The sequence below is a fragment of the Atractosteus spatula genome, chromosome 1 (genome assembly GCF_055471065.1).
Source record: "Atractosteus spatula isolate fAtrSpa1 chromosome 1, fAtrSpa1.hap1, whole genome shotgun sequence".
Taxonomy (NCBI): Eukaryota; Metazoa; Chordata; class Actinopteri; order Semionotiformes; family Lepisosteidae; genus Atractosteus; species Atractosteus spatula.
The window spans coordinates 18,458,099-18,483,589 of record NC_142706.1 but is presented as its reverse complement, the minus strand read 5'-3'; the positions used below and the strand labels follow the sequence as shown (position 1 = coordinate 18,483,589).

General features: G+C 34.4%; 1 protein-coding gene across 2 annotated transcripts in view; it reads right to left on the bottom strand.

Annotated features, from left to right (window-relative positions):
• The window catches only part of LOC148840699 (leucine-rich repeat and immunoglobulin-like domain-containing nogo receptor-interacting protein 2), a 318,418-nt gene that overhangs the window by 96,354 nt on the left and 196,573 nt on the right, over positions 1–25,491 (bottom strand). The gene's annotated exons all lie outside the window — the stretch shown is intronic.

Here is a 25,491-nt window from a genome sequence, read left to right as displayed (position 1 = left end):
CAGATCACATTTTTCTCAAAGTTTGAATGCTCAAACTGAACACTTTCAGTGAAAGGTTGTGTCAGCAAAAAATAAAGAAAAGTTGAAAACTAAAATATGTCAGTTACATAAGCTCTTACTCTCTGACTCAGGAGAGCACTCTTGGCAGCAATAACAACTTTAAGTCTTTTTGGGTCTTATTCATGTCAAGTAACTTTAGGACTTTAAAAGTCTGAATTAAGAAAAGAAGCTACAGTATCTATAACTGATTGTGTAATTTTTTTTTAAGTTTTGCCACAGCTACTGCTTTCATTTTTTCTTCACTATGCATTACATAGAAATCTAGACTCAGCTGGTTAAAGATTTTCCACTTTTCTACTAATAATGAGCACCTTGGTTGCAATGACAGCATGTTTTGTGCCATTTTTATGTTGCATAATGAAGCTTCACCCAATCAAAATGGAAGCATATCTTCACCATCCATTTTCTAAGCGCTAAATCCTAGACAGGGTCACGGAGGAGCTGAATCTTATCCCGCCAAGAAACGGGTGCAAGACAGGATACACCTTGGAGAGGATGCCTGTCCATCACAGGGCAGCCACAGACACAAACACAGACACGCACATGAACACGCTCACACCAGGGCCAATTTTCCCAGAAGCCAATTAACCTACCAGTATGTCTTTGGGCTGATACGTATTTTTGGAGGAAAAAGAGGACTCGATAAAAACATAAGGCGTGAACACATACAGCACAAACTCTCCAGTGCTGCAAGGAAATGATGCCAACTACAGCACCACTATGCTGTCCTTTTCTTCAACCTAAGCAGATGAAATATTTCTGTAATCTCCAGTATTCTTTACGCTACTGCTATCATTAGTTAAATTATAACTACATTAAACCCATGTTGAGATGACCATGCATACCCTGGACAAAACGTTATGTCCACCATGATTCAGAATTTGCTTGAGATTAAAAAGATGAACCAAGAGAGTTCTAGAATGAAGTTTTACGGACATACACAGAGTATAAGACTGTATATATAAACCATTGGCACAATAATGAAAAAGGTAAAGTGTGGAGGAATTATGGAACTGCAGATACTCCAAGAACACCTAATCTGCGAAGAATGTTGGAATTAATGTCATGTACTACACCCGCATAGGCAGCTTTGGAACTGGCTATCTCATCTGTTTTGATGACATAACTAATTATGACAGCAGCAGAGGTCAATGAGTTACAGATCAAGCCTCAGTGGAATGAACTCTGACATTTTCTTCCAATGCTTGCATCTCCATATTTATGACATGCATCTAACATGATTATACAAAGAGTTTGTATAGCTAATAGGGTTGCACACTTAATGTAATTTTTGCCTCAGAGGCATATGCAACTGTATATCCACATTTACACTGTGAAATGTACTTTAAGTAACGTGTCACAACACTTGCTGTACAGTCACTTGAAATCACTGAGCTGAGCACTAATAAAATATATTCATTGAAGTACGCAACAGTAAAAAACACTATATTGTACTTATAATTCATATTTATGTCATTATCACAAATTCAAATTGCTTGACTGTAAAATAGCATTTTTGACTTTTCTGTCCCAGTACTTTTTGTTGGCACTGCTTTTGTAGCCTATGGTTCATTCAATTATAAAAGCCTATGATCAAGAGCAAATAAACATGGTTTGAGGTCAACCTGCACATTCTGTGTTTAAAATAAATAAATGAAGTCAATGTAAAACATTTATGAAACAAACAGCAAGAGAGAGCACCATCAAAAGTTGAAGAATAAAAAACATTTAATATACTCCATTAATGTCTCTTACAATTCCACCACCTGAGCCTCAGCTCCTGTATAAAGACTGTAAACTTCCATTTCTTTAAACATTTTTCTTCAGACAAATTACTTAGTCTTTGTCCAAAGCATTTTTGCAGTAAAACAGATGCATCTCAGATATTTGCATACACATGCCAAGATTACAGCAATGAAAGCACTTTATTAAAAAATAAAACAATAGCAATTTCGAATTGGAGCTTGCTTTAGCTCTTTTTGAAAATCCTGTGTGCCACAAATTTAACATCATGTGCCATCAAAAATACCATCAGTGGAGAATGCCTGTAACCTTTTTTAATCACCCCGTACACTAACTGGCAATTTAAGAAAAACATGAACATTATCAATTTTTAGCATGTTTATAAGTAAGATTTTTTTACCAGAAACAAACCAAAATATTACACCACAGATAATGATTACTGTAGGTAAAAAATGCACTATGGTGAACACATACTGCAGATTTTATAAGTTGGTCTTTGTTTTAAGATTCCAGCTATGTTCAGATTTGCTTTTTTGTCAAACCTTGTTCAGCTATCAACTTTCCTCTCTCTGTCTCTTGGCTGTATCACTGTATCTTGTTCTTTCCTCTTTCTCATTCCACCTTCTTGATGTTTTTTTTCATTAAGCTTGATGTCCTAGACTCATTATATAATTTTAAATATAATAATTTGTATTTGCATTTTCTCTTCACTGCAGTTTTAACAACAATCACATACACAGTATATTCATTGAAATGATGGTTACCATGGAAACCAGAAACCAAGTCCGACATTACTATATGTTGTCTGCTGATCTATAAAAAATTATCATAACTGTAAAAACACTACTATGCTACTGTACATTCTACATGTAATGTTGAAAAAAAACTTAAAGTAATGACCAGGTTTGGGAATTGCCTACACCTGTGCATATAAAAACGCATTATGAAATATACACTTGCATGTCTTAAGTCAGCTCTTCATAAAATAGCCAAGAAATTATATGCCCCATGCTAGTTTTTCACTTTTTTCACAACTCAGTCTTCAATGTTACAGCTACTGTATAGTGGAGTAGAAGGCAAGTATTTCATTAATTTTATTATATGATGTCATCATTATTGTTATGCACAGTTTTGTTCTGGCTAGAATTGTTACTAAATTTCATCATAGTGGTTATAGGAATCAATACTCAGCCTAGTTGATTGGCAAGATGATGCTGAAAACATTATTACAATAATTACATTATAACAACAATAATATAACTCACCTATTTTGAATATCCACATGTATACACCATAGTCATTGTCCAGCAGCAGTGATTAACATGGGGGGAGAAGAAAAATGCTTTTAAGTTATTGTCTGATTATTCCTGTCACAGACATAATAATACCACTCTATAATTAGGTAATAACCATGTCTTTAATAATATTCAAACTGTTAATTGGTGAGCAGTTATTGTTTGTGAATATTTTAACAGGTTTCAGTATACAGTATGTAATAAAGTTTGAATACATATTATAATTTAAGTGAAATGGTATGTTAATAGGAACCCCAGGTAAAAATCCTTAACACCTGTTTTGTATCTTGTAATTTAGCCGGATTACATTATTTAGCCAGATATAAGATTATTTTATTTATATTATATCATGTACATGTACTGTATACTGTATATTCACTTTGCATTTGAATAGTTTTTTTTTACAGAAACAAAAACAACAAAATATTTCTTTCTTCAGAACTCACATTACGAGAATTTTTTTTTTTTCAATCACAAACGCTGGTTGAGAAAACTGACTCATCACCCAGCATTTCTGGAATTTTAGAATTGTAGAACCTGATTGCAACTCTGTATGGTTCACCATTTGTCTTTGGATGATACATGCATTTTGTATACAATTGGAAGCAGCAGTTATTCGATAACTGCAAATATCTGTATCCCTCAAACATTTCTTATATTTAAATGGTGCCACAGCAATTCTGTGTTTAGGTAGCTTGTTCCCCCCTTCCTCCATATCGGCACTTGTTGTTCTGCCGAGTATAACAAAAATTAAGAATAAAAATATATATGGAACTAGTAATAGGTTTATTCCATGCTGAAAAAAAGAAGAAAGAGAACACAACGTTTCGGCCGTGGAGCCTTCTTGTTCCTTTGCAGCCTACGCATGCTGACGCAGCTACCCACCTAAAAATATATATTTCAGGCTTGTGTGAAAAATACACACAAAAAGCATTTGTATATACTGTACTCCATGATTTTAATTTCTGTAAAACCACCACTCAGTTTAATTAATATAAGAACATAAAATTAAGACAGAGCAAATGTTCTCTAATGTACAGTACCTTTATAGATTGAACCAATTATTAATGTTAGTATATACTCTATGTTGATGAAAAATATATTAAACTCTCAAAATTAGTTGACTTATACTGTATGTTCATGGAAGTTAAAGCATACTTTTCATAGAAAGATGCTGTGAGCCTCTTCTAAAACACTATAATTAATAAATATTTTTCCAAGAGTTCTTTAAAGAACTACTATGCTACATAAAAGTGAATTAGTGCTGGCCCCTGTAAATATTACATGTTCTCACAATCTTTAAGGTTTTATTGGTATGTACTGTGTGTAATTTTGTCTTGCTCTTAAAACAACCATAGCTATTACATACAGTAAATGTCTGCATTGTTATACTAAGGAGTTTGACATTCATATCTCAAGATATTATTTCACATATTTCCCCCATTTAATGTTGTTTGTATGATATGAAATTATGAATGTTACTTCTATGTCATTTCTATTCTATGTATAGCAATATTGAATGATATTGCATATTATTAATTCCTCAGGTCTCCTACACATTATGTAATACTTTGTCAAAACAGCAAAGGTAGCAAAAGTTGGTACAGTAAATATGTTACTCAATCAAGTGCCTCTGATATGTCCTACTCCCCCACATACACACAATCCACATTTTAATCTTTGTCTCTGATCTATATTTAATTACAAATCTCAACCTTCCACAATGTACAGTATGGCTGTGAAGTAGCTACAGTAGATCTCAAATCAGTCCTGGGAGTGGAGAGTACAGTATACATTTGGGAGATGCTGGTGTAAACCACAGAAAAAAAGTATATTCCAGCAATTGTATAGAACTGAGTCTGCAATTCTTCTTAAGCCTGACAGACGGTACAAATATACAGCATGTTCAGAAAACCACGGGACACAGCTCAGCATAACCACGCCTGGTGGAAAACACATATCGTTACTAGCTTACTGTTGTCTTTTGGTAGTGAACTTTTCCAGTCAGCTGGAAGCACAGACAGAATGTTTTGATTTATGTCTATGAATGACAACAAAGCAGTAAGCAAGCAGCACATACAGTTTCGGCTCCTGGATATAAAACTCTGGCTCTATTTCCCGGTTTTCAATGCACTTCCCTATTGTTCAGCTGTTCTTCTTTGCACTGATTCCAAAGCAACAATATATTTTTGGAAGTGTACTGACCAAAATTGTACATATCATTCTAAAGAAGGTCTTACTGGTGTGTTACATATTTCTAACATAACATCTGTCTAGTTTCGAAACAGCTTTATTCAGTATAGGGTAGCGGGGGGAGCCAGAGCACAGTCCACCAAGCAAGGCAGGGTAATCCCTGGAAGAGACGCCAGTCCATCACTAGGCAGACATACAGATACAGAAAAACATGCACACACTCACACCAGGGCCAATTAACCTACTACCATGTCTTTGTGCTGTGGAAGGAAACCCATGTGAACATGAAGAGTACAAACTCCATTCTAATAGAACCCCAGGAATTAAACCTAGTGCCCAGCACTGCTAGACAACAATGCAAATCACTGCACCACCATGCTGTCCAACATACTGTACGTCATATCCATTGATTAACATTTTAAATTGCTAACTATATACTGTAGAGTATGTACTAACATTCTATTTGACATTTTATTGCTCCCCTACATTGTCCAGAAGATGTACTGTAAAGGATATGTTAATGTACAGTAAATGTCTGTCTTTTTCATAAGTAGTTTCTTCAAGCTCAATGTGTCATTATATTTACAGTTTATTTACAGGTATTTAATACCTGCATGCAACTGTGTGCTCTTGTCTACATTAAATGTTTTAAGCCAGCTATTTTTAAATACACTCATTATTTTAAAACTAGTCATCCCATCAAAACCTTGTTTAGGAATGTACAAATGTATAAATATATAAACCATGTTTAGGTAAACCATATTTCCATTCTGTAAATGCATGTGTGCATACAGTATATAGAAAAACCTATAAAAATCAACATTAGTGTTTATAATAATAAATGAGAAACAAGTTATTATTTAATAATAAGTAAAATTAATAGAAAACTGCATTTATTATTAGATGAAATAGCTAATAATTTAGATATTATTAGATATTTGTATATCTAAATATCTATATCACTGTTCATTCTAAAGCATCTATATGACATGAGGGGACCCACTACCTCCACTGCTGAAGTGCAGCATCTACTTGGGTGACAAGTAGCAGCTATTTTGAGTCGGCAGCTCCACTACACAGCAGATTAGGTAGAGAAGTGAGAAATGAGTTCGCTTAAGAGGGGAATTCAAGTAGTCCAGATTGAATAAACCTAAAGTGGAATTTAGCCAGGGCTTGTACCCCTACACTTACAAACAGGGCCATGGGATTTTTAAAGATCCAAGTAGCCAGGAACTCAGTTATACAGTAGTTTCATCCAAAGGATGGCTTGTTACAATTATTTATTAGATGTCATTGAATCCCTTTTTATGGTTTTACATCAATAACTATTAACTTGCATAATTTCAATTTCTGTTATTTTACACAACAGTTCTTGGCATCAATGGTGTTGGGAACAATTTGCATATTTAGCACTTACTGTACATATTCAGATCTCCTAAGTGGTAAAAGCATTACTGTGAATTGAAGCATTTTTCACTGGTAAAGAGGAAGGTGTGCACACTTTTGTCCAAAAGTGTAGATACTGCAGTATAATTCCACTGTGAATTTACTTATATTATTAAAAATAAGTGGTGCTGAAATTACATTTACACCAAAATAGGTTTTGAAGCAGGCGGCATCAAAAAGAATCTCAGATGTGGCTGAAAAATGACAACATCACACAAGCTTCATCCCATAAATCATTCAAAGAGCAATCTCAAAATAAAATGCAAAATCAGGCCTCGTGTCATATTTGAGAACTGCGGAAATCCACTACGGGAATGGGTTTGCAAACCATAATGAAACATCAGAAGATATGAAATGGTTGCTGCTATCTGAATAGACAAAATGAAATGCACTGCAGTTATCGTGGGAGAGAGGCAGGTAATGTTGTAATAAATAGCTGCTTTGGATAAGGATGGTTATTTAGACACCACATACCTTGATTAGTTATTTGCTGTTTTCTCAGTTCAACGTGAAACAAATCGTGTGGTACTGAACTTGTTGACCCCACAAGCATTTTAAATATGCTTTTAAACATTGATCATTCATTATTATCATCAATTTGTCATTGATATTTCACTAAACCAGTGAATGTGTTCTCATGTTGCAGGGACAACATGACTTACAGACTTCTGATTTTCAATAGGAATTGTGGACACATGGTATATGCCTGTGTTTCTCAATGTGATTAGTACAGTTCTGCCCCTGCTAAAATTTGATCACAGTCACTTTCAAGCTCCAGGCGTAGACAGCTCAACTCCCTAGACAATGGTAAACTCCAGTGTGTTGAAAGAGGGGGGTCTTCTCTAGTTAATTCTTCACTTTCTAGGTTGCAAGGTGTGTGTGGGTTCAGTAACAAGCTCTTGTTTACTAAGTATATGACCAGACTATTGCATAGCCACATACAAAAAGACAAATTACGATATTTAATCACACTTAACAAGTATGTGTTTGAGAGGAAATCAAAGCACCCACAAAAACTACAACAGCCGAGGATCTTGGACTTCAGGTAACAGTGCTAAACACTACCATGGCTCTCCAAGACACAAGTATGTATTATTCAGTATATGGCATGCTTATCACTGTTCTTTGAGCCGGCCTCAGTAAGCAACGGATGCAAGGCAAGATACACCCTGGGTGGGATACCAGTCCGTCACAGAACACACACAGAAACAAATACACACGTGCTTACACTAGCATCAGTTTTCCCAGAAGACAATTAACCTACCAGTACAGTATGTCCCTAGATTGTGGGAGGAAACTAGAGCACTTGTTGGAAAGTCACACAAACACGGGGAGAACCTACAAACTCCACACTGAACGCACCCCATGAATTGAATTCAGGACAACAGCATTGCAGGGCAGCAATGCTAATTAATACACCACCGTGCTGCCCAAGCATTTATATTATTAAATGACATTCTTAGCGAGAGAATTTTAAAACAGGATTAAATATTTATGTGGAATTTTTATGCATTTCCTGTTATGGAGATATGGATCTACTGTTTAATGAATCCCACCAAAATTGTCATAGACATAGTTCCATTTGTGTGAGAAATTTCATTGCATTTTTTAAAGCTGACCTGCACTCCTAGACGTATAGTACTTATAGTACAGCTCTGTACATCTCCAACAGCATTTCATTCAGAACTCCCAGAAGAGAGGAGGTACAGCATGCAATTTTACTTCATATTTGAGTAGTAGTTAGAGTTTTACTGGAAAATAAATGAGTGTCACAGGGAATGCAGCACACAGGAGAATGAACTTTTTACTCTCTATGTTTTCTGTAATTTCTACTTTCTAGTCAAGGCAGGAATGCTAGCATTGTCATTATGGAAGGACAGAGAGAAATGTTTCACACTGGATACAAGAAAAAATGTTTTTTAATATATAATAAAAGTACTGTCAATAATATTGCTATGCACCTGACATAAATTTTCCACTAAACTCTGAACAATTTGCCTATGAACAGCTAGCAACATTTGTGTAAACCCATCCTAAAATACTTCAAGATCCAAAAGCGTTAAAACCATCAATCAAATGAGTATAGCAATTAGAAGAGAAATATGGTGCAAATAAAATATCAATGATAAATTAGACTGAACAGCAGTTGAGAACATACAGTATGGAATTATTGTTGATCAGTGACCACATTGCCAATTTCAAAAATGAAGTGTTCATATTGCAGTCTTGTGAGAGATTTAAAAATGTCTTCCATATGAATCAATGTCACTGCAGAATGCTATGTCTGTGGACATATTATGGGTCCATGTTGAAACGCCCAGGATTTGCCACTTGTGTGCAACATAGTAAATAGTAAAATTGTTCTTGATTTGCATCAAATTTTCTCCTAAACCAAATGAAGGCCTGGATTGCTCCATGTGATGGAAGATTCAATGGCCCTAAGGCAAAGGAGTCTGACGTCCCTCTTTTTAAGTCACTGCAAAGGTCTGTGTTTCAAGTCTCTGAAAGGTGTAGTGCTGACAGTGTTCTCATCTACAATTAAAAACAAAAGTTAGGTTGTGAATGCTAGAGCTCTGATTCTAGAGTGAGTACTGAGGAGATTTAGATTATAAATTAAAGACTACAAAAAACTGGAGCACTTCCAAAAGATTGTAAAAGTTTGAGTATGATTCTCTCTGTGTTCTTTTCGGCTTTTCTCTCTAGAGATCTTGCAGTATGAGCGTGCTTTGCTTGGATTCCTATCAGTCACTGGATCCAAATTGTACATATATTGATTGATGGAGTATGGTGCTAGAAATATCATTTAGAGGCTATATTTTGTGGTTGTAAATCGTTTATCGTCTCCCTCTGTGCTCTACATGTAGGATATAGACAGTTTCATTGTGAGTTGGATGATTTCTATCTGATGGTTCAAAGACATGCAGAGTTTTTTTCTAGCAATAAATGCTTTTGAAGTCTGTAGGCAAGCATCTTTTGCACAAAAGTCTATTTTCTCGACAGACAGAACCAATCTTCCTTTTTTTTCTCTGAATCAGGCTGATAAGTCTGGACCATGTTGTTCATAGTCTATAGTGTCAAAGTCGATTTACTCAACTGGATTGCTTGATGCTATCAGTGGGGTTTCAGTCACCAAACTTGTAGAAAGACATATAGTTTATTTTAAGTGCCAAAGTTTTTTCCACAAACAAAAGTAGCTTTATCAGTTACTACCAATGTATATTTTTCAGTCTAGACACTTCAGTTTATTGTACTAATTGTACTGTTATATTGTACTCAGTCTATGTGCATTTGTGGAGCTCACTTTTGATTTCCACCATTTTGAAATGTATGATATTCCAATAAAATAATGAAAGTCAGAATTTCAATCATTATCTTCACTATGAGATACGGTTTATTTACAGTATGTATTTGTTACAATATGTGAAGGATTCAATTATCATAACATGGATACAAGGGAAGCATATTAAAACAGGAAGTTAATGTTTGCAAATGGGCCATTCGTCAACCTATTTAGTACAACTATTGAACTAAATATCATTTTCAGTCATTTCTTAAAGGGAGGTGTCGATCTTCAACAACATGGCCAGGCTCCCACAACAAAGTGATATTCAACAACATTCATAATGTTATTGTCTAACCAGTGGTGGGTACATTCAAGACTGGAGGTGACGAGAGTGGGATCTTGATCAAAATATTTGCCCAGCACAAACAAAATGTAGTGAAGTGAGTTTGCTCTAAACCAGCCACTGCAGTACAGGTTTTGAAACCTACTCAATAACTATGAGTCACAAACATACCCATGAAGAGGCTGTATCATACATTGACCTGCAATTAATAAATTAGGAAAGGAAAAAAGACTGGTTCTATAATGTATTCTGCATCTTACAGTAAGCTGAAAAGGTACTTATGCTACTGCATATAAAGCTAAAAAAATGTCTCAGACCATATGAGCTTGTGTTCTGCCTGTGGGAGGCTAAGCCAAAGAAAACGGGTACTAATGACACAAGACAAGACAAGACATTGCCCACTCTCAACAAAAAAGTGAAAACACCACCACCGTCATCACGATCATACAAAATCTAAATGTCTCTTGTACTGTTAGATAAAATAGAATTGTTTTCTATTGTTAATAAAGAATATACTGTATATATATATTGTATATACTTATATACTGTATTAGGAAAAGAAAAGAAACACAGCATTTCATCCGTGGGGCCGAGACGTTGTGTTTCTTTTCTTCTCCTGTCAGCATGGAATGAACCTTTACTTGTTCCTTTTCAGTCTATGTATGCTGAAGCAACTACCTATTCAATATTATATATTTGTACAGTATATAACAATAATTGCACATGACATAAAATCACCACCAAATGGTATTATTCTATTCATATATATCAATAACCAATAAAATAATATATACAATATGACAATATTATTAGCAAAACAGTATCTCTATACTGTATAAGTTGAATTTTTATCATTACAAATCAATAAATAATCCACTTAAACATAATTTATATTTTTAAAACAAATCTAGGTATTTATGTACCTACATAATTTAATTAAACATGTTTTTTGCTGTTAGTAGTGTACATTTAATGCATAAATTACAATTTGTGACCATTTAATGTGTCTGCCAGGTTCTGTACACTTTCCTAATTAAGTCAGGGTAACTTTTTATATTCACTTTCCTGTTTAATGCTTTCTATTTTCAATTTGCAGAATTGTTTGCCCTGAGGATTGCTCTGATAAATAGCTTTCCCAGACTGGGTCTTTTAAAATGCAAAGACAAGACATTGATGTGTTTGCACTATCATCACAATCATTTCACAAGGAAATGTTAATAAGCCAATGCCTCAAAGGTTGGCGCTGGAAGTGGAGCTCTGTTCCAAAATACCACTGTATAACAAATGTAATATAGCCCCAACATTGACTTTTCTGATCAGATAACAGGATGTTTACCATGATGTTAGTGCTTTGCCCATGAAAAAAATTGTATTTTGTGCATCCGCCCCAAGAATTTAACTATACTAAAATAATCCAAAATGGAAACAGTCAAACAAAGATACACAAAAGAGTATCTCTAGGGTACTCTACTGTAATTTATTATTGCTATGTTGTTGTGGTCTTATGCAAAATGAAAACAGATATTAAATTATATGTTTATATGTAAATTATATTATATCAAAATGTCAACTAATGAGGTAACAGGTAGACAGAGAAAGGAAGATGCAGTAAATCAATGGAAATTGCATAATATATAGCAAAGCAATGCAAAATATGCAAATTGTCTCTACAGATCTTTAAGGAGAGATGATGCTATTTGCTAGTTAATGAAAATTTACTTTCATTACTGCATTGCACACTTTTATTAACTTGACATTCTGCAACCTGTGTTCTAAACACTATACTTATTGCACCTGACCAGTAACAAACTCTGGTAGGACAAGTAGTGTACCCTGAATGTCGCCCAGACGATGAAAACGTAAGTGGTAAATGGTGATGAGAAAAAAGGATTGCAAATCTCCACTAAACATTGTGCTATTAGTGTATCGCTATTAAGTGTGTGTTAAAATGTTTTCCCTTTCATTAACCTAATGTTGTTAGCAATTAACAGATACACTAAGGGGTATTCAAACTGACAGAGCCTGTTTAACATGTTGTAATCGGAATCAGTATACTGTAAGTCCTAGGTTCATACAGTACTTTAAATTTTCTTCATTTAAGTGCTGTTATATGATCTTAAAGGCTATAGGTCATAGTTAACCTTTGGCTTCTTTACATTTTTGCATTATTTACAGTTGCATGGTTCTTGCCTTCTAGTGTTCATTTCTTTAAGAGCCTGCTATATACAATTTTTAACAGAGGCCTACAAAACCTTATCTCATATCTATTTCCACGGTAGAAACCAGTATCTACAATATAAGGATGTTACATTCTCTTACAATGGTGTTCAATCTGACAAGAATTCAGAATAGATAAAAATGCATGCTCTGGACTAGGGGTTGCAAGCATTTCATTTCTAGGCCTCCAGGAACATTTAAAATTTATGTTATTGATCCTAGCAGCACAATTTGCTCTGATTGGATTAAGCTCTATTGTACAAGGCAGTGACTTTCAAATGCAACTTTATATGAAGAAAAGTTACATCAGGTGAAGAATGTGAAATAATGATGTACCAGCAATACAGAGCACTTTCATGGCTTCATTATGGGTAACATAACAGATTCATGTTTAAAGCTTTTAAATGTATTCTACATATTTACTTTATAATTATTAGATCATAATATAGCAAATGTTATACATATTTACTGGGAAACTTTAAAATTATATAAAATGCGCTCAATTGTATACATTGTCTATTACATTATTATTATTATTAGTAGTAGTAGTAGTAATTGAGATTTAGAGCAAACTGTTTTTACTGCCTTCTGCTCCCTCTCCATAAATAGATGTATGTATACAGCATGTAACTGGGAATGTTTTATACATGTTTTTAATGAAATGATGAGTCAATCCAAATACAACATTCTAAATTCTATGTGATATTTTAATGCCAACAGATTTAAATTTCTTTTCCCTGCATTAAAACATATATATGATTTTAAAGCACTATGAATGAATTCTGTCATCTTCCATCTATTAAACTATTGTTCAAGTGAGTCTGACAACAACAACAAAAAAATCTTCATCTTGGATCTTTTAGAATCTCTTAGGATTGCACAATAATCAAATGTATACAACAGGCAAATCCTATATTGCAGGATTTTGCAAAACAAAAAGATACAGAATGCATTAATTATTAATATTAAAAATCAATGCAAATGGAAACACTGTATTTGTAAATTTAGTAATGAGTAGCAGGTGATGCAAATGTGTCAGATGAATTGCCTTATTTACTCTACCAAAGCAATATTGTAAGATACAGTATAGTACATTATGGTTGGTGGTACAAAAAGATGATTCAAAATTACTTGTGTAGGCATTTTTTAAGGACATAATTGAAATCATACTTTTTGAGGATGGGAAAGTCTATTTATTTTTACATTTATCCCTTAATCTCTTCTCAAGCACTGTTCTATTGCCAATATAATAATTTTTTTAACTACCTGTATAAATCTGACACCACAAGGAGACAGTGTTTTCTCTATTCTAGATATAATGTATCTTTTTTAGCATAGTGTAGCACATCAAAAACTTACAACACAAATAGCCTGATCATGAAAAAAAAAACTTTCATTATAAGTTGCAACTCATTCTTGAACTCAAACATTTTGTATCATTTGGGGATAAAAATCAATGCACATATTAAATAAGTAATAAGAATGATATAGGACTAAGATGTGACAGATTATTTGACTGTTATAGTATTAAAATACATGAAAGTCACAGCCTTTAATCAAGAATGTTGACATAAATGTAAAACGTGTACAGTATTTCATATTCTTTTTTCAAAGACTTTGAGGACTAAATCCTCATTCGACAATGCCAGACACTGAACAAAAGCAAACTACATGACAGACCAGAAAAGATCTGACATTCTTGCTAGTACACCATAGGTATTGTGCAGGGAACAATTGTTTTTAAACTGAATGAAACATATAAATTTTGGTAGGGAGAGTTAAAGGCAGTTTTTTTTTCCAACTTAATTTTAAGCATCTGACTGTAAAAAAGTCCAGCTGAACAGCACTTCTTTCACAACAGGCAATCTCTAATACTTCTGCTCTCTGAGTTTAACCATCTGCAATTCCAGGCAATGCTTTCTTTGCCCTCTGTTTTATTTATTTATTAAGCTCTTTTGGACAATTCTATCTTACATTTTGTCATATTAAATGTCTACTGTTCTTATGCTCAATCCATGAACTATAGAATATTCTGAATGTGCCTCATTATATTTAGTGTGTGCTATAAACATTAGAAAATGATTGAATGCTATCTGGCCACTTTCTTATCTAGTGCGCATACATGTTGCCTGGAATGTTGATGTGTTCAACTTTGCTTAATTACTGGTACAAATGTGTCTGGCACACCCAAATCAAGACTGGAAATATAGTATAATGGCTACTGTGCACAAAGAGAGCATGCTGAGCATGAAATGCTTAGCAAAACATACACCATTCACTCTTAAAGAGCAACATTCTTACATTAAAGTTCATTCTAAAATTGGCCAAGTGATAAGAAAAATTATGTAAGTGAAATGATTTATTTATTATGTGTAGTTTTCATGAACTGGATAGCAAGGATCAAAAATCCCAAGGGATTCACTTCTTTTCTTAAAGTTGGATGGCTGAGGCAGCTCTAGATTTTTGGGAGTATTTTTTTCTCTGGCTGGTTTGGTTGTCTCTCACATTTCTTTCTCTACATTTCTCAGTTTTAAAGTTTGGACTCTCATACATTAGATCTTCCCACTACTCTGTTATACCAAAGAAAAATCAACACACTACAGCCTTGATGGCTTTTGCCTCTGCTTCAGAGGTCTGGAAAATACTCCCAGGGGCCTCAACCAGAGCTTAGAGCATTTTGCCTTTGGGCAAAATAAGAAAGTCAACCTTGCCAACAACTGATGATGACTTTAAGGAAAACTACCTGGTCTTGAGGATTGTGTCTTCAACACAGAGGAGTCCCACTACTGTCTCAATGGCATTTCCTCAACCCTGTTTATAAGGATGCATCCTCTCAAGCACATTATGTTTAAAAACAAGCACAACTCTAACACAAGAGTACTGTACCATTTGGATCCAGGAAGGACTGAGAAACACTGAGGACTGAGTTAAAGCTATTGAATGCTATAATTAACAAATTACAGAACTCTCTATCCAGATACTTGGGGACTGCTCTGATCCTGGTGTACAGCTCAGAACAGGAGTCTCTTGCCCCATCTCTGCAGTCTTATATGATTATACAATTACTTTTTAATGTGCGAAAAGCACCTGATTCCTTGGATGTGTTCCTGGCAGCAGAATTGGCTTGCCATGACAGAATTGGCTGTGAGACTAAGGGTTCACATCACTTGGCCTCCCAATTCCTCCAGGAGGGACATTTTAAATAAATCACACTGTCTTGTTCCCTAAGATAGGGAAATGTATAGCTGCTTAGTGGAAGAGATATTTCAGAGTTTTATTTTTGAACTACTGATCCATTTCTAGTTTTTGCACTTCAGTTTTGTTTTCATTACACTTTTTCCATGCAGCTGTGTGTTTTCTAGGTATTCTAAAGGTTTAGTGAGCACAGGAGGCTACCAACCCCAGCAGTGAAAATACATACAGTATGCGGGTCAAGCCTATGCTTTAATTTAAAGATGTGAGATTTATTTTAATAAAAACATGACCTAATCCTTTTTTCTCCTCTTAATTTAAGTAACACCTGAGAGGAATATTGTTGTTTAACATGTAAGCTCCATCAACATGATAGCTGGCAAATTATGTCCCCATGATGAGAATTCCAAGAATTACACGATTATTAATCCTATAGTCTATTTTGTTTACTTTAAAGTGTGATCATTGGCTTTGTTAATGCTTTCAGAGTGATCTCAGTATTACTGCTTACACAGCAGTGGCCTGCAATGATAATAAAAAGACACAACGGTTATTTTCTGCTAGGAGTTTTGAACACACAGAAGACAATTACCAGCTCGGAGGTTGGCCGTATTTGTGCCTGTTATATGTACTGTTTTTGCAATGCTAATAAAACACATGCTGGCTTTTGTAAATCAGTTTTGTCTCCAAGGCAGATCTACCTTCAGTGCAGTTCTGCTTTTATTTCACAGCTTGCAGCTTACTGCCCAGAGGATAACTGGAGATGAAGAAAATGTGGTCTCATTGTAGATTAAATTTAAAACTTACAAGCAACTGGAACATTTTAAACATCCCCTCAGCGGTAGAGTCAGGGAGTAATTCTACACCTAGCCTGTTTGGAACTAGAACTACAGTAGATTCATGCAAAAGTGATTTATAGTCAGATCTACCTTGTACTGTATATGAAACCAAACTAGCAAGATGCTGTTTTTCGGAGTCTTACATTTAAAAGAGAGTAAAATCAAATATATACATTTTCCCTACTCATTTGGAATGATAAATTGTTATTCTGTTTGGCTCATTTGGAAAGTCACAATGCAAATTGTAGATCTAAGGAATCAGAAAGACACTTGATGCAACTTCAACAGAAATATAATCCATTCAGTTAAAAACATGTATTATTTCATTTCCAATTTATGTGTAAAGCAGTTTAAAATACATACAATCATCTAATCCTTTCAATAGATGCCAGGCTGGTTAGTTTGAAATTTCACCAAATGCAAAAGGACATGGGATTATAAGATTAGGACGAGTATTGAGAAAAAGTACTGTAAATGTGGGCAAACATTAAATGAAATTAGTATATGTACTGTATATGTATATGTTTTTTTTAAAGAAGCTAACCATTGATAGTCACCCTACTGCCAGAATAAGGTATTTCTTTAATAAAAATCTATGCACATTTTCACAATACACAAATCTATTTTTAATACTCAAATTCTATTAAAAGGTATTGTCATTGAAATTTTTTATCTCTTTGTTGTTTGAAATAATATGTTACAATCATTAGCAAAACTTAATTTGTAGTTTATTATTGAAAAGGGCTATTCTCCCCTTTGAAAGCATGAGAGCTGCTGTGTGTGACCCCTGATTTTTGTCTCAGCAGACATATTCATTGCCTTTGCTGTAGGAACACATAATTAGAACAAAACATACATTTTAAAAACATACATAATATTTCAGATATTTGTCTGAAATATTTGTTTATTGTCTAAATTATTTGGGTTTTTTGTTTATTGTTGGTTGAAATATACAAGGAAAACCAATTCAGATTTGTTTTATCTACTGTAATTTTCAGTTAATACAACTCAAAATGTATTTATTAAATTTATATTCCAACATGTGTATAAAGTGTACAACTGCTTTATTCTAATGTAAAAGTTATACAGACCTTGTATATACAATGTTATCGCTTAATTACTGTATGTTATAAAAGGCTCAATATACACAAAATATATTCTGCTACTTCTCTACAGTATATCAACAAATATTTTCTGACTGTAATGATTCTTTCATATGCTAACTTTGGTAAATAAATGGCCTGTGAGAGATTTTTGGGACTTGAATAGTCTAGCTAAATTAAAAGCTTCATTGCTTAATGGAAAAGAAACATCTGACACCGAACCTTTAGAACAGAAGAATTTCAGTTTTCACATATACAGTAACCGGCTAGAGCTTTTGTATTAAACATAATGAGATACTATGAATGCATGAATAATCATTTTCAATTGGTGGCCTTAAAAAGCATAATAATTTTGTTCCTGACCATGGAAGATCTACATTTAGATTTACATTAATACTGTATATGTACAGTATACAGTGGGGATCAACTATAGGGCCACTTGGAAATTACAGTATACTAATATATAGCTAAGAAATGAAAAAAAAAATCACGGAAGGTTATGAGCCTTCTCAACTAAATGGAATTGCAACATTTATTTTGACTTCTGAACATTTCTTTCTTTCATAATACCCCATGGGCTTCTTGAGTGAAAATAATCTTTTTTTGTGTGTGCTGTATGACAAACATTTTTACTGCTGGTGTATGGTGTATTGGAATACTGCCTGTATGTTCTTCAGTTTACATCTACTTTACAGTACTTACTTTAATCATGTGGTAGTATTACATAATTGTAAGACCCGTCCATTTTCTAACCACTTTACTCAAAACAGGGACAAGGAGCTGATGGCTTTCCTGGAAAGCAATGGGCTCAAGGTAGGATACATCCTGGAGGAGATGTTAGTCCATCACAGGGCATACACAGACACAAACATGCACACAATCAGGGCCATTTTTTTCAGAATTCAATTAATCTAGCAGAACTTTCAGTGAGTAAAAGCAGTCAGAGGAAACCCACGCAAACATGGTGAGAGCATATAGTACAAACTGCATGCAGTACCACAGGAATTGAACTCACAGCCTCAGCACTGCAAGGAAGCAATACTAAACACAGCACCACCATTCTGCCCCTTTGATGTGTGCATAAACTTTTGTTGTGTGTGATGTGTGACTTTTTAAAAACTGTGTGCTAACTGCATTGGTTATAAGAGCGTACTGCACATGTCACAGCAAACCATTTGAATGTCATTTGCATTTCTTTAAGAGTTGGATTTCACACAAAAGTTAAAGTTCACCTACTGATTTTTCAAGATAACCATTTTAGTTCCATAATCAAAAGACTGAGTGTTTTAGAAATCTTTTATTTTAATGGCAAACAAGGAGATTCTCTACAATCTTTACTAAGACTGTTCCAGACGTCTAAACTATTTGCAGTAGCTGAATGCGGACCAAATTTTAAAAGTCCAGCTGTCACGGATGTCAGAAAGGACGAACCGTGGAATGTCAGGAGAGTGAGAAAGACCCTATGCGTAGTGGCGAGACGGGGGTTAGCCCGGGCTCAGCTGTTCAGGAAATGCCGTATAGAAACCTATGCCCTCAGGTAGCGGATGTGGGGCGACCTGTTGCTAGGCGGGTCTCAGGACATCCGAACATCAATGCTGAGCGAAGGCAAATGAAAGACCCAGAGATATATAGCCCCAGAGAGAGAGAAACACCGGAAGGACAGCAAAGCACTGGAAACAAGAGACCGGACAGAGTAGAAGCGGCCTCTGACTGCAGCGGGCGTGACACCAGCAAAATGAAATTAAGAATTCAGATTAATTATAAAACCTTTACTTCATGGTTTTTCTGCAAGACATGGCTCTTTGGTAACATCTAAGGAAAAGATGGAACTTACAAAGACTCAGAAACAAAAAATGCCATTTAAAATCCCATGCTGTAAAATTATAGAATTTGCTTACATCTGATATTTACACATCAGGCATCTTTTTTCAAGGTTTTTTTTCCTTTCCTGGAAAATTCAAACTCACAATTTCCTAACATAGCTGAGGAGAAGGTGAACTTTACAGTTCCATAATCACTGCTTGGGATCAGCTTCTTGTTGAGCAGAATCGAACTGAAAAGCGGGCACTAACTCAATAGCTTCAGCCTGATTGGCAGAGATACTGAGAGCTTTAAAGAAGAAGAAAAATACTTCTCTGCTTCCAGGAGATGGTGTCATCAGGTTTTGTTGATTATGCACTTTACTCACAAGAAAGGTAAATGGGCTGTTTTTGGAGTGCCCATAATTGATTCAATTACAAAACCAGAACAGGAATGGCCTTCTCCATTCAAAAACTGAAGATACAGTAAATGGTATTCTGTTCCTATCACATACTGTATCTTAAACATCAATGGAACCGATGGTCTAACAAACTTTCTTCTTAGATATTCTAAGAATATCTTTTTGTAAATATTGCCTTTTAGTTTTCTGTATGAGCTCACTGTTTCATAATGTTTCAATCAAAGAAGAATGAAATCAAAGCAGTGTAACTGGGCTAAAAGGGACTAGATAACGTAAGAAAGCAGGTCGAAAAATCTAAATTTGTACATTTTCCAAGTAGGATGCATTACAGAAGAATTCATTAATACCCTGAGAGGTACTGTACGTCTTAAGGAATACAATGTATACTCAGGAGGAATTTGAAAAAAAAAATGGACATGAACAATTATTGAACAGTATAAAGTTTTTTATATGTTTTTTATCTTTAAATTGGCAGGACTTTGGAAACCCTGAATTAGTGACTATATTACAGTATATATGCAGATAATATAAAACATTGTGTAATATATTATACTGTATACAGTACATGTATGGACTGAGCAAAATAAAAGCAAAATAAAAATATAGAATTAGCTATATGTGTAATTCCTTTTTTATTGTTAGATAAATGTCTGTATCATTTTGTAGGAATACCTAAAATAAACCAAAAGTATAGTAATGCTTCAAGTATTGATGAGTAAGTTCTTTGGGAAAGAATATTCTTTAAAACCTTTATAATAATTAGGTGGCTTTATCAGAAAATATACTACTTTGAGCCTGGTTAATGACCCAGCAAATGGGCCAGGTTTTCCAAATTGGCAGCACAAAGCACAGGGCACTGGGTCCCACAGAGGATGTTGGGGTGGAGCTGACCAAGGTTTTGTGAACTCCTAGAACATGGTGAGCTCCAGCAAGATTGTAACAACATCAACAGCTTCTCCAGTCGGAAATAATTTACCTTTATGAAGCCATAATTTAGCATGCTAAATGTTAAACTATTCCCAAAATTTTCCCTAATAGAGGAGTACATGCATAAGTCCTTATCCTCCCCATCTAGGAGTAGAGTTGAAGTAGTTAACTGATTGAATAAACAGCTGGTGATTCAGACTTTAGCAGATATAGTATAGAATAAAATTCCACCAAAAATGTCACAAGACATTTCCAAAGAAACACACAGCCTTCCCAATAGTACCACTTTCCAGATTAAAAAAAAAACATTACTGTACAGTATGTCTTAAAATGTACTACAAAACAGAAGTCCTTCAGTAGTTAAACATTGATCTTCTGTCTGCATTACTTCTGCTGCAACTGTCACATGGGAATCGGTTTGATGGCTATTTCAGACCAAATGTGTTGGTGATCGGTCCCACAGTTGTCAATTCATGGCATATAAAGAGTGAGGTGAATATCTTTGAGATTTCAGGCATGAACAATAATGTAATCAATCAAGAACTAATGAGTTCCAAACAATAGCAGTAGACATACAACATTAGTGCTTGGTGTGCCCTCAAAGTCCACTATCATTAGTGCCTCCAAAGTGTCTAAAGGATTCTCTTCCAGCAAACTTCAGGGCGATTTTATAACAATTATCAGAAATAAAAAGCAAAGGGTCTTGCTTTCCACAATATGTGTAACTTTCCAGCCCCCAAGAGATTTAAGAATGAAGGAGATTTAATTAAAAGGAGAAAAGTTAAATCTTGGAAGGAGGATGTTGAAGTCTTCTTTTGAGACAAAGTTGTTGATTAAACTTCTCTCAAATCCATTTCCACACACCCCTCTTGAGGATGAGGAAGATGAATGATTTTATCAGCTAAGACCACTGTGAAGGATCCTTCTGAAGTTGTGAGTATTTAGGACCAAATTCTAGCAAGGCTGCATCATTGCCCCAATATTTATTCTTCTTGCCACAATGTTACACCTAACTGCCAACAAGCTCTTTACTGAGATTCTAGCTAAATTTTAACATCAGCTTAACCTCAGCCAGCTCCAATCCAGAACAAACACCATTCTGGCTTGAGATATGAAATATAATTTGTTTACATAAATATGTATCAGACAATTTCACTAGTATTGGTGGCATAGTGGTGCAGCGATTAGCTTTGCTACCTTACTTAATAACTTAAATATTGAGTTTATACTGGCTCTGACCTACAGTGACAAAGTTTCATTGACATGGAAAAAAAAAACAAAGTCATTAAACAATCTTCAAGTTATAATTATCAAGATCTTCAAAAAGCTTCAATATATCACAATCCGAAATATACATGAGCAGCCAATATTGAATGTTTAGTAGAAATCTGTCACTTTTACCAATCAAAACAGCTGACTGACTGTCACGTGAACTTTGACATGAATGTATTTTTTTTCTCTCTATACTTCCAGGAAGCTAAAGGTTTTCACAATACCTGTCAATATTAACTGTGAACTTCATACACAATGGCTACAATTTCAGTAGTAGCTTACTATACGTACGACTGTATTACTGCGTAAAAATTTGAGTCAACAAAACATTGAGTTAAATGTGTTAAACAGTCACAAAACACTTAAGACTTTTTTGCAAAGTTCATATACATATTTTCAATAAATACATCCACGAGGACTTCCATTATAATGCATTTATTCAAACAAAGCTGCAGTTAATGTATATCCATAAGATCTCTTGTCTGCATAGTCTCCAAACCTCTTTAGATGTGTTGCAATGTGACACAAAAGCACCAAATGGAATTTTCATTCAATCAGGCATGTGGAACCAAAACTTAACTACCTTCTGCACTGTGCTAACAGGTCTGTTGGACATGGTCCATGGCTATAAGATGGGTGATCGAGCAACACCAAAGTACTGTATGACTAGTGTTATAAACACTTGATGAATTACTTTTGGGTGCATCTGAGATCAATTGTGACTTGTTCAGTATCCAGTCGGCACAAACTTTGCCCACTCAGCTGTTTTTAAAGCTGTGCTTTCCTACTTCAAGGGAAATTTTGTTTACAATTAAACCAAGTTTCATACATCTGTCTTTGCTTAAAGTGCTTTAATTGCTGTGAAACTTATCTTCTGTGGAGGAGGTACTGTAAGTGTCCAGGTTGCTTGTCATCTTGGTTGTCCATCTGCCATTTATCTAAGGCACTGAATCACACCCACGCTTTTTTCTGTGATGTGACATGAGGTAGGCAATGGGTTTCATCTGATGTTGTGAATTTTGCACCCAGAAATTAAATCATTCTGCCCTTAACAGCTTTTAACCACATTTACACAAAACCAGTCATTATGTAACTTAGATATAGAGTTATTGCAAAACAGTTGTCTCCCTGCTGTTAGTTTATGATAAAACAGAAAATGGTGCTACATACAGTAACTCTACATATTTTGCCTTGCTGCAATAGTTCAGTTTTAACTTCAAAAGGACCTGTTATCTTGTGTACTTTATGGAAGCTGACATGTACTGTACGTACAGAGTTTGTAATTGAGCACTTGGTTCGAGAATTGATTTAATATAGATGCAAGATGAAATTTCCTTCTATCTTGTATAAATGAAATGGGCATACACAGCTTATTTTTCCCAAGAAATAAAACAAATTAAAAATGAAAAAAGCTGGCCAGTTAAAAAATCTGATCTTCCAGACTGTTTCAGATGACATTACAAACTGAACCAATAAAAGTATCCTTTAAAGTAATCCATCAGTCCTTTTCCATTTAAATTTTCCTGACATGTCATGACATGTAAGGTGACATCCTTTGTCAAAAAGTGATATACAGTTGGCAACAACTTAATCTAGTCAACATAAAATCACTTTGATATCACTGTTCTGTTCAGATGAAATATTCACATATGTACATCACTGACAGTGTCCCTGACATTTATCACATCAAAGCATCAATAAGGATATACTGTAAACAGGTAAGAAAATATTGTTTTTGTGATTTTCTTTTGAATTCATATACAGTACATTGTTTCCTAGAAAAAGACAAACAACAAAAAAAACAATCACTGACCAGGAACACTTTGTAGTATGTCACTTCAGTTACAATGCCTTCTGAAAGTATTTGGACAGTACAGTTATTTTTGCATTACACCATTGTATTTGTCATAGTGAAATTAATCATTTGGTCATTGTGAATATTGTATTTACATAGGAGAGAGTCAGTACTACCTGTGAAATTTTCATTATTAAAATATTCATGCTTAAAAAACAAAAAAGCACTGTTCTAAATTCTTTCTTGAATTCCCAGCATGTCAAACTTCACAGTAAAACAAATTCTGTATTATCATCTACTGTAACAGAAAACTCATTTTATCTTCCAAGTGCAATACAATGCGATAGTGGTTGAATGTTCTTTCAATCCCTTTCAGAAGGCATTGTAACTGAAGTGACATACTACAAAGTGTTCCTGGTCAGTAATAGTTTTTTTTGTTGTTTGTCTTTTTCTAGGAAACAATGTACTGTATATGAATTCAAAAGAAAATCACAAAAATAATATTTTCTTACCTGTTCACAGTATATCCTTATTGATGCTTTGATTCTTTAAGGCTTTAATTAATGTTTGCTCACCATACAGTATCTGTGCATTAAAAAAGGTCAGGGCCACAAGATTTGTTCATGGAATTAATAAGTAAATAGAATCCTTTGTTGAGCCTGTGCCTTATTCCTAGGAAATCAGGTTACACATACTGTACTGTATAGTGCTGTTTGAAATCTTTTAAATTATTCTGAATATGTACAGCAAGTTTAAAAGTTTTTAGATAAACATTGTACTGTATGTGAATATTTGACTATGTGGAGATTTTTTTCTTTGTGTACCATACTGTACGCATTTGGAATTACCATGTTGAATCAGTTAATTGGTTCAGCTTTATTGATTAAACACTCCACTCATACCAGAACAACGGAATGCGGACTGCGCTTACTTTGTTTGATTTCTAAATGCCACTAAAACACAGATCCAAAATAGTTTTATGAAACCTGTCATCTTTTTATAATCGTGACATCAATTCAGCTAGTCTCAAAATTGGATCTGTTCAACAGCAACTATGTTATTGTGAATTATAATCACTTCATGCAAATAATAGGGCGTAATTTATAGTACAAAATATCAAGTGCTGGCTTGAAACTTATATCAAAAAGCTAATGTATGAATCATACAGATTTAACACATTTCCTGGTCTAAAATGGTTGAATAGGCATGTCAGAAAGCAGCAGATTGGTTTGTATGTTAAAAAGTATGTACAGTAAGTCAATCTGCTTCTTTATTTACTTATTTCAAATTTCAAGTGATTTAAAGATGGTGGCTCCCAACACTCTTTGCTACACAAAAGCACTTTATACTATTTTATTTATTTACTGTGATAAATCAAAATGTAGATATTACTAGTCTCTTTTCTTTATATGTATTTTTACAATTATCATGAATTTACCTTTATAATTATCCAAACATTAAATTCAAAGTTTTGGCATATCAACCTAAGAGTATATAGAAATAGAAAATTTGCAGTAAATTCTACCTTATGGCAAACAGCTTTGAATGTGAGCCTTTTAAAG